General features: G+C 44.6%; 1 protein-coding gene across 5 annotated transcripts in view; it reads right to left on the bottom strand.

Moving 5' to 3' along the window:
- The window catches only part of TNRC6B (trinucleotide repeat containing adaptor 6B), a 251,205-nt gene extending 240,476 nt beyond the window's left edge, over positions 1–10,729 (bottom strand). For 4 of the 5 annotated variants that reach the window (XM_060025701.1, XM_060025700.1, XM_060025704.1 and 1 more), the window contains exon 1: positions 10,524–10,729. The gene's annotated coding sequence lies outside the window, so the exon portion shown is untranslated. Of the gene's footprint in view, positions 1–10,386; positions 10,401–10,523 lie in introns of those variants that run through there. The other variant, XM_060025702.1, reaches the window with a different exon arrangement.

Genomic DNA, 10,729 nt, shown 5'->3' with positions numbered 1-10,729 from the left:
CTGTGGTACGTTTTAAATGTATACATGTAATTAACCCTTCTAGGGAAAGAATACAATGTAACTGTACTGGTCACAAGATACAGGATTAACAAACATGTTAATTTGTCATAAATCACAGATAGTATTATCTGGCAACTGGAACAAGTTTAAAGTTACAGTCAATATCTCCTTCCAGGGACTTCCCTGGCAGTCCAGTGGTTAAGATTCCACGCTCTCAATGCAGGGGACACGGGTTTGATGCCTGGTCAGGGAACTAAGATCCCACATGCCACAGAGCGTGGCCAAAAAAACAAAAACAAAACAAAAGCAAAAATAATATCTCCTTTCAATCCTGTGGATTTATCTCTTAGACTGCTTACACCTACTATATGCAAATCATTCTGCTGAGTGCCACAGAAAAAAACAAAGTAGTATAAACTGTTTTAGGCTCACGGTATCCAAGAGAGAATCTTGACTTCTTCTCTTCCTCTTCTCTAGTTGAGGAAATTCTATCAATTATCACTCCACTCTCCTTGGTCCTTCCTGAAATTGCACCTTGAACCCACAATCTTCCAACTGAAACCACACAACTCATCTCAGAACTTAATGAAGCTCAGGTTCTTTATGACTTGGCACAGAAGGAATTCAGCGAGAGGCAAAGTGACAGGGAAGAAATAGATTTATTAGTATCCTCTGTAAAGAGGTTGTAGGAAAACGGGGCACGAGAGGATGGTCATGTCCCAGGTCTCGGGCGGGTTCCTGGGACAGGCCACCAAGTGAGGCTCCTTGGCTTCGCACAGGAAAGAATTCAAGAGTGAGCCACAGGAAAGTGAAAGCGGGTTTACTGAGGGAAAAACACACTCCACAGACAGAGTGTGGGCCGTCTCAAAAGGCGAGAGCAGCCCCCAAATATGGGGTGCTTAGTGTTTATGGACTGGGTTCATAAGCTAATGAGTGGGAGGATTAGTCCAACTATTTTGGGGGGAAGGGGCGGGGACTTGCAGGAATTGGGCCACCACCTACTTTTTGCCCTTTTATGGTCAGCCTCAGAACTGTCATGGTGCCCATGGGTGTGTCATTTAGCATGTTTTACAATGAGCGTATAACGAGGCTCAAGGGCTACTGGAAGTTGAATCTTGCTGCCGTCCTGGGCCTAATCAGTTCTAACCAGTTTACGTTACATCCTCAATAGCTAAGTCCTTCTTTTAAAGGTTCTGCCCTGCCCTCTTCCCTCCTGTCTCATTCCTACACCTTTTAAACAGATTTTCTATCTTGCCTTAAGATGTTGTGCCTTCTCAACCTCACCCTGCTTCCCATTTTCTCCTTCCTTTCTTTTCCAAACATCTTAAACTACACTCACTGCTATCACTTTCCCTACCATCCATTATCTCCTTAGCCCCTTGTAATGTAGGTCAATAAGCAAACACACAGAAATCTGTAGCAATTGACATTGTAACAGGTCAATTATCATCTTCTGAATGTGATCAGCACTACCAGAGCTTAATCACCTCATTCTGAAAACTATCAAGTTCTGAATATGAAAATCTGAGGAAACACTGGTTAGCCAACAAAGTACAGACATCTCACAATTGTACTTAAAAACAATAATAGAATGAAAGATAGCAAGAGTTGAGGTGAATTAGGGAAAAGGAGGCACTACTTAAGAATAACAGGGCTGAGAAAGAGGAATGGAAGGGGACATGAAAGCAAAGAGCTGTTAAAGAGGTATAAAATGAATGAAAATGGACTAAATTTCCATTCAATGAACCTTCCTTTCTTCACTTTTAGTTGAGAATCAAATTAAACTAATGCTGGTTCAGTGAACCACTTAAAGACTTACAGATAAGTAAAATTAAAACTTCAAGCTGTAGAAGTCGTCTTTCCCAGTCCATGTACCTGGAGGTCCTTCTGGGTAATCCTTTCTGATTTCATCCCTTTCACTGGTTCAGTATCTGGCCCTGTGAGGTGCATCAGCACTCGCCTCAGGCAATCTGGAGGTCATTCCCTTTACTCTCCACTCCTAGATAAGCTTAAATGAGTTACTGCTTTCTAACTCCACCTGAAATCATTTGCATGGTTACAGGTACTATACTCAAGCAACTATATTAATTAGAAGCAACAAGCATCATTCTGGTTTATGATTAGCTTCTTTGAATGGTACTTTATAATGCCTTTATGAATTCAAATGTACGGAATCACAACATTATTTCCAAGATTATTTCCAGTTCTGAAATGTAGTGTAATCTAAGAGTCTGAGTCTGACATGACACGGTTAGCCTGTAAGTCAGCTGTTGGCCCTGTACCCCAACGCCAGCTTTATAAAAGCACACCACTGTGCCATCTTCTCCACATACTAAATGAGCTCCTTCGGGCCTCTGTGCAGGCTGTTCGCTCTGCCTGAAATGCCCTTCCTCTATGACTTACTGGAAGTGTCACCTTCCCTGGAACGGCTTTCTGGACCTCCAGTCGTGTGGACAACTTTCCTTTTCACCCCTGCCCCCTCCCCTATATGCCTACTATAGCACTTATTGCACTAAATGGCACTCATTTGTGTATGTGTCTGCCTTGCCCACTTCGCTGTGCACTCCTCGGGAGCAAAGATCTCTTCTCATCCCATCCTTGTAGTCCTAGCTGCTAACCTAGCATTCAGCACATGGTGTGCACGCAAACGTTCAGTGAAACTGCAGTCATGTGAGTCCCGACCATATAAAAAAATTGTTTAAAGGAATAACCATTCTGATTATTTTTACTAATAAGGATTAAAAAGATACTCATTAAACTCTACAGTGGGGAGTTCCCTGGTGGCCTAGTGGTTAGGATTCCGGGCTTTCACTGCCGTGGCCCAGGTTCAATCCCTAGTCCAGGAACTGAGATCCCACAAGCCACACAACATGGCCAAAACAACAACAGAAAAAAACTCTACAATGACCACATAAAATTTTCAGACAAATTAAAATTTTTCATTACAATATTCTTTCTGTAATATTAAAATGTTTACCTATTACAAGTAGAAACTAAGAAAAAAATAGAACCCAGAGACAATCTAAAATGGAAAGCCCCTCCCTGCCCCCATATATTTTATTTATTTAAACCATTAGAATGATTTAGTTGTTGTTGTTGTTGTTTTTGTTTTTGTTTTTTTTGCGGTACGTGGGCCTCTCACTCTTGTGGCCTCTCCCACAGGGAAGCCCTGAAATGATTTTTTTTAATTCTATTTTTAGTTCTCGTTCTTAATTTATTTGAAAAATATTCACTCAGGACCTACTATGTGCAATTTACAGTGCTAAATACTGGTGATAAAAATGTGAACAGAACAGACAAGGTATGGGGCTTCCCTGGTGGCGCAGTGGTTGAGAGTCTGCCTGCCAATGCAGGGGACACGGGTTCGAGCCCTGGTCCGGGAAGATCCCGCATGCCGCGAAGCAGCTAAGCCCGTACGCCACGACTGCCGAGGCTGCGCTCTAGAGCCCGCAAGCCAACTGCTGAGGCCCGTGTGCCTGGAGCCCGTGCTCCGCAACAAGAGAAGCCCCTGCTCGCCACAACTAGAGAAAGCCCGCGTGCAGCAACGAAGACCCAACGCAGCCAAAAATAAATAAATAAAATAAATAAATTTATTTTTTTTAAAAAGTATTTTTATTCACATAGCTATTTTCTAGCAGGGAAAACAATATACAAATTAAATGATTACTTAATTACAACTATATTAAGTGCTCTGAATTTTTAAAAGCAGCACATCCCCTAATCTGGGGTGGGGATGCTTAGAAAGTCACTACAGAAGTGACATGTAAACTGGGCTCTGAGGATTGAAGAGGCATCAACTAGGGTTGGGGTGGGAGGCCTCCAGACCATGGGAATAGCAAGTGCAAGGAAGAGACCTTGAGTGGGGAGGAATATGCATTTCAGGAACCAGAAGGTCGGTGTGGCAAGAGTATAGGCAACCAAGCGGAGGACAGGAAATGTGGCAGGGTCTTCCCTGGGCATTCAGCGAGCAAGACAGAACAGGTGCTTACTCTCATGAAGTTTATATTCCAGAGGGCAGATGGCAGGGTTTGGGGACTCATTAACAGTTTTAAGTAGGGGAGAAATGTGACCAGTTACACTTGTTTTTCAGTTAAATGTTGTATATTTGAGGTATAACATACACAGAACAGATATGTAGTTTTAAACGATTATTCCTGCTGCAGTTTCAACAATTCTCTGAGGCAGAGAATTCTCTACTTACAAAAGAAAAAACTAAGGTTCTTCAAAACAAATTTATTTGAGGATATTTATTCAACAAACTTTTGAGTGCCTACAATATGGCAGGCACAGTACAGTGTGTGCATTCATACAGAGATGAATGCAACAGTCTTGCTCTTAAGAAACTCACAATCTGATGGGAGAGACAGATCTAGAAACACTATATAGTGTAGTCCATGCTAGAAATGAGGAAAGTATAAGGGAGCAGAGAGGAACTCAATCTTCCTAGGAAGAATGAATCATTTCATCTCTGTGTTAAAGCTGCATTTTTTTCATATTATTAGTTTTTGAATTCTCAATCATTCCTGTACTTGGAACACAGTAGGTACTCAAGCATATGTCTACGATACAAACCAACCCAGGTTTTCAACTTCTAGTTCAGTGCCTTTCCAGTAACTAAACATGCCCCTAACTGGAAGAGCATGCATTAATTCCAAGGAGCTCTTCTTTTGAAGCTGCTTTCCAAGCCAGCTTACAAACCACCAAAGAAAGTAAGTATCATTAAAGTCAAACCTCATTTTTTGACCCAGCCTGAAAACCCGTAACAATATCTAAACATAGTTATTTTTTTAAAGCAAATCTTCATTCAGAAGAAATTCTCCTATGAAGACAATCAAGAAACCGCCATCTAGTCCTTCATAATTCATGATCTCTGTCCTCAAAGAACTTATATTTTGGTTTCTAATTGGAAAGATAAAACGTAGCACATAGAAAGAATAAAACAAAATACAAGGTAGCATTTGTTCATTGATTTAACATATTTACAGACTGCTTACTACAGGCCAGGTAAGGAGCCATCTTAGGAATGCAAAAATGAGCAGGACAAAAGCCTGCCTTCAAGGAACTCAGTCTTATGGAGGAAGCCAAGAATAACACAGCCCAGGACAATAAGAGCCGTAATTCAGCAGGTCCGCACAGATGAGAACACAGTTGCCATTGGTTCTAATTCATCAGGCACCTATACCTATGCCTTATCAGTTATTAAATATTTTAACACTACCTCTGATTATAATACAAACTGATAAATAATTGCTATATGAAAAAACAATGACACGAAAAAATTAACATTAAAATGGCTCAGAGGAGATGGTGAGAACTGAAGTTTAGGGATGGTCTTAGGATCCTCCGGGTTTCTCAGCAAGGAAGGTTAGCATATTTGGATAAGGAGCTGGTTGTAGGGAAGGGGAACAGAGTTACCAAAAAGCCAGTGGTGGCAATTACCCAGGTATAGCCCTCCATCTGTGTTGAGGACATGGTTTAGAGTTGTGCTGTCCAGCATGGTAGCCACTAGCCACATGCAGCTACTGAGCACTGGAAATGTGCTTAGTCTGAATTGAGATGTATTAAATGAAAAGTATCCTCCAGATTTCAGAGTTTCACATGAAAAAAAGGATGTAAAGCACCTCAATGTATTTTTTTTACTGATTATATGTTTACACAATATTCTGGATATACTGAAGTAAATAAAGTGTTATGAAAATCAATTTCACCCTTTTTTTCTACCTTTCTAATGTGGCTACTAGAAAATTTAAAATTACATGTGTGGCTCACATTTGTGGCTTGCATTCTATTTCTCCTGCACAGTGCTAGTCCAGAGAGCTTTAAACAACAAGCTAAGGAGTTTAATCCCTTGAGGCAATGAAACACTATTGAATGTTTTCAAACTTAGGTGCTTGTGGTAGATTTGGGGAGGGGACAGGAAACATAAACAAAGCACTGTTTCAGGAAGACTAGCGTGGGGGCAATCCCTAGCTTCAAGACACTAGAGGCAGTTGTCAATGTCAAAAGGCCAGCAAATGTCAAAGGGTAAAGCAGGCTCAGCTGGAAAGCATACAAGGTCTTTAGAAGTCCCACGCTGGGTGTAGAGAGGAGGAAGAAATCAAGAGCAGGGTGAGGTGAGGGAAGAGTAACAGCTGCAAGCACTGACATGAGCCTGGATAACCAAGGTGCACTGCTCAGTGGACTAGCAAGCCCAGCCCTGGTTTAGGTTTAGGTTAGACCTCAACTGGCTCAGTGGTAAAGGCTCCCAGGCGGAGGTGCAATTCAAGAGAACAAAATCGGTGTTCTCTTTAGTGATTTCAGATCTATCTCTATGTGGCAAGACCTCCACCAGTGGGATCAAGTCCAGAGAAGGTAGGAAGTAGAAAGCAAGGCTACCAGAAACTACAAGATAGCGATAAATTATGAAAGCAAAAGCCCAGACTTACAACACTGCCAGCAAATATTTACTGAGAGTTTGCGGTATGCCTGATACTTGGCTCGGCTCTGGAGGCATGGGAAGCAAAACAGACGTGGTCCTGAATCACAAACTGTAGTGAGAGCTATGAAGAAAGAACAGGAGCTCTGAGAGACCTAATTAAGGGTGGATGGGAGTAATGGGATGAGGTCATAAAGGAAAGACCCTCTGAAGAAGTGACAATTTCATCTGAACCCTGAAGTCAGGTGGGTAAAGACTAAGGGGGAAGAACAGCCCAAGCCAGGAGAGTGGTATGTACAAAAACCTTACGGCTGGAAAAGGCTTGGGTAATTCAAAGAATTGAAAGAAAGGCTGTGTAGTTAGAATGTCAGGAAGGCAGGTGGGCCATATAAAGGTGAGAGAAGGCTGGAGAGGCAGGCAGAGGCCAGATCTTGCGAAGCCTCAAAGGGTGAAAAATAAAATCCTAAACGGGTCTGAGTGCAACGGGAAGCCGTGAGGGGTTTTGACCAGGGAAATCCTGATGGGTTCTAAGTGTTCCAACCACCTATGCTCTGCTCAGCCTACTGAACAGAAGCCGGCTTGGCAGCAAAGAGGCAGGACCCAGCATTCGTAGCTGAGTAGCAGGATACCTGGTCTGGGGTAAGAGTTTAATATAAGGCCCTTCAAGTGTTCCAGGGTTCCAAGGCTGGGAGAAGGACGGTACCACCAAAAAATATAGAAAAATCTGGTGGAAGAGCTGGTTTGGGAGCCATTAGCTGGGAGGCAAAGTTAGGCACAACTCTAAACATACCGGGTATGAAAGACTAGGGAAGAATTCCAGCAGGTAAATATGGATGTTGTTTAGAGAATGGAAGAGAGATGAGGCATGGATCCTCAGGTTAACAGACAGAAGTGATATAGTTTAAATCCCAAAAGTAAATAACATTTTCAAGGAGTAGAAAAAGAGAAAAAAAAAAAGACAACAAAAGGAGCCTGAGTTTGATCCTTAGAGTTAATTTCTCTCTGGGATGGAAGTCAGGAAAAAGGGCTCTCAAAAAGGAAAGAGCATGAGTGAGTCTTTTTGGAGTGATGGAACTGTTCTGTATCCTGATTATGGTGATGGCCACATGTATCTGTACATGTACTAACATTCACAGAAACATACACACACTAGAAGTCATTGTTATTATATGTTATTTTAAAAGTAAAATAAAAATGTTTTTAAAGGGTGGGGTAGTCAAAAGGACTGAGCTACAGGGAGACAGCACAGAACAGGATAAAGCCCGAAAGGATGCTCTGGGAAATTTAACCATTAAATTAAATGGCAACCTTGGAAAACGCCTCAGTGAGTGGTGGTGAGGTTAAAAGCCAGGCTGCAAAGGTTCAAGGATGACTAAGTAGTGAAGGGAAGCAGTCAGTATAGCCTCCTCTGTTAGAATTCTGGAGGTGAAAGGAAGAACAGAATGGCACAGGAGCTCAAACAGATGAGAAGTGGGAGATTAGCAAACTAGCAGAGCCAAACTTCCCAGACTCTATGAATTGCTCCATTTAAGTATTCTTCTAAAACATGCCTTTTGCACATGAGCTGTTCACTTTCTTATCGTCCCATTGAACTAAAACTGCTAAAATGAACCCAAAATCATGACATTTTTAACTCTGTTCCTTAGTCAACTGATATTTACTGTGCTCCTACTATACAGTAAGCACCCTGCTGGATACAAAAGTGAATAACGCCTGGGCCCTGGAAGAGCACACAGGATTAATCACAACAGCAAAGGTACTGGAGTGATCTGCACGAAGCGCTCTGAAAGCCTTGACCTCTGAATTAAACACATTTTAATTTATCTTTATGAAAAGTAAATAAGGAGGAAATTAAAGCAAAGCTTAGATGTAACACTAGTAAAAATGTTCCTAATTTCTAAAAACTAAGAATGAGTTTCTTAAGTTAGGTATGGGGAACCTAATCATCAGTCGCATTTCCCTTTTCCATCCCTCTCTGCTTTTCAGTGTACTCTGCATTTCTTCCTCTGGATAAGTTAGGGGGCAAAATGGGACAAGCACAGGCTTTGAAACCAAACAGACTTAAGACTAAACCGATGCCCTTGAACTTCCTAGCTCTGTGGCTTCTGGAGGCTCATAAAACAGTAATGATACCTACCCCGCAGGCTTAAGGTAAGAATTAGGTAAAAATATAAACAGGTTGGCATATGCAAAACACGCAAAAAATGTTAGCTTAGGGCCTCCCTGGTGGCGCAATGGTTGAGAGTCCGCCTGCCGATGCACGGGGCACGGATTCGTGCCCCGGTCCGGGAAGATCCCACATGCCGGGGAGCAGCTGGCCCCATGAGCCACGGCTACTGAGCCTGCGCATCTGGAGCCTGTGCTCCGCAATGGGAGAGGCCCGCGTACCGCAAAAAAAAAAAAAAAAGTTAGCTTAACATTATTACTACCATTTGAAGAAATGATATTGTTCTGATTTAAAACATTTTTAAGTGCTTCCATTTGAATGAGAAAAAAATAATCTTTTTTCCCCAAGGGCATGACATTTCTGTGCTACCTTAGAAAAGCAGCTTGGCAATTTTTTCTCCTTAAGTCCTATCAGGAACTATTTTGCTCAAATAATGATGTTTGGGACAAGCACTTAAAAACAGTCAACAACTAAGAAACTATAAAGGCATCATTATTATCATCACGGCATCCCAAGAGGAACAAGCCAGTCTGATTTGCGATCTGCATACTTGCCTTAGTGTATGGACCTACTACATTCACATCTCTCCTACTACATACCGAGTGGGACACTGCACACGTGTAGAGTTGTCAATGTTCTAAAAGTTCTGCTTTTTAAAAGGCATTTACAAAACACTACCAAAAGAATAAACATAGTTTCAAAGCCAAGCTGCTTCTCCAAATCAATAGGAAACTATCATCCTACTGAAATTCCCCACAACTACGAAGGAAATAGCCTCTATTGTTAAACCTGCACAAAATGCTAAGATGTAAGATTTCTATACATCCCATTTCTGTTTGCTTAACTGCTGGCGCGGGGGGGGGGGGGCAGTAATTAATGACGTTTTACTCACTGACCATGGGGAAACATCTCTGGCCAATTTTGTTGTATAATTTTGCTTATATTGTAAGCAAATGGCCAACTTGAAATTCACCTTATCCCTCGCTTCAACCTCCAGCACAGACGCTAAAAAGTAATAAAACAGCCAAAAGATACATGAGAAAGCAAGCAGCCTGAAAAGACCCAGACTAGTTCTCGGTGCCCAAAGAACTGAGCATGTGCTGGTCCTTAAGAAGCCTGACAAGAGGCTACCTTTACTGGGTGTCTTCAGCCACTACAGTGGATTTAAGCCCACTGTGGAAACCCACTAGTTTGAAACCAAAGGGCGCAGGACCAGGGAATGCAGGAAACACTTCGGGCTGGTCGTCCGCTGATATTCCCCTCGCCCTCCTTTCCCCGAGGAGGTTGAATCGCCTCTCGAAGGTGGCCACACACGCAAGGCTCTGGGGGGAGGGGTGGGGGCGGCAGCAGGGGAACGCATTCACTCCGTCACGCAGGTCCTGCACACAGGTGGGGACCGGGAGGCTTCGAGGCCTGCCGCCTCCCTCTGCCACCGCCAGGCAGGGGCCCCGACGCGCCTCCGCGGGCCTCGGCTCTCCGCGGGGACCCCTCTCTGCCCCGAGGTCCCCCAGCGACGGGAAGCGAACTCGACTCGACCAGCCCACCCGGAAGCCCTCCCCCAGCTCACACCTGCCGGCGCGTGACGCCCGCAGTCGCGCTCGTCTGCCGGTCCCGGCCCGGCCATTCGGGGCGCCCCTTCCCCGCGAGCGGATGTCGCCCGCGTCCCTCCCAGCCCCGGGGTCAAATCCACCAGACGCCCGCCCCGCGGGGCGCGCGCCCAACGCCGCCACCCCCGCCGACCCCGCGCGCTCACGCCCCTCCGGCCCTCTCCCCGCCGCGCGCGCTCACTCGCGAGGACACGCACACGGTGCGCCTCAGCTTGACAGGCCGACCCCGCGCCGCGCGCTCCCGCGGGCGTCCTCGCCCACCCGGCCGGCCAGCTCTGACTGGGCGGTGAGCGGGGGAGGGGAAGGGCGGCGGTGGCCGTCGGTCCTCACTTACCACTGAGCCGTGCCGGCTCCAAGTGCGCGGCGTTCCGCTGTGAGGCGATGCGCCGCGATGCGCGCGGTCCCCGCTTCTCTGCAGGCTATGGAGGCGACGTAGTAGAGGGACTGAGGGGCTCGGGGGGGGTCACTCCCTCCCGCTTCACCTCCGAGAAACACGGGGACCCCAGAAACTAAAAACAAAATAAACAAACTTTCCCCTCC

The sequence above is a fragment of the Delphinus delphis genome, chromosome 11 (assembly GCF_949987515.2).
Source record: "Delphinus delphis chromosome 11, mDelDel1.2, whole genome shotgun sequence".
Lineage (NCBI taxonomy): Eukaryota > Metazoa > Chordata > Mammalia > Artiodactyla > Delphinidae > Delphinus > Delphinus delphis.
This window is presented reverse-complemented; position numbering and strand designations above follow the sequence as displayed.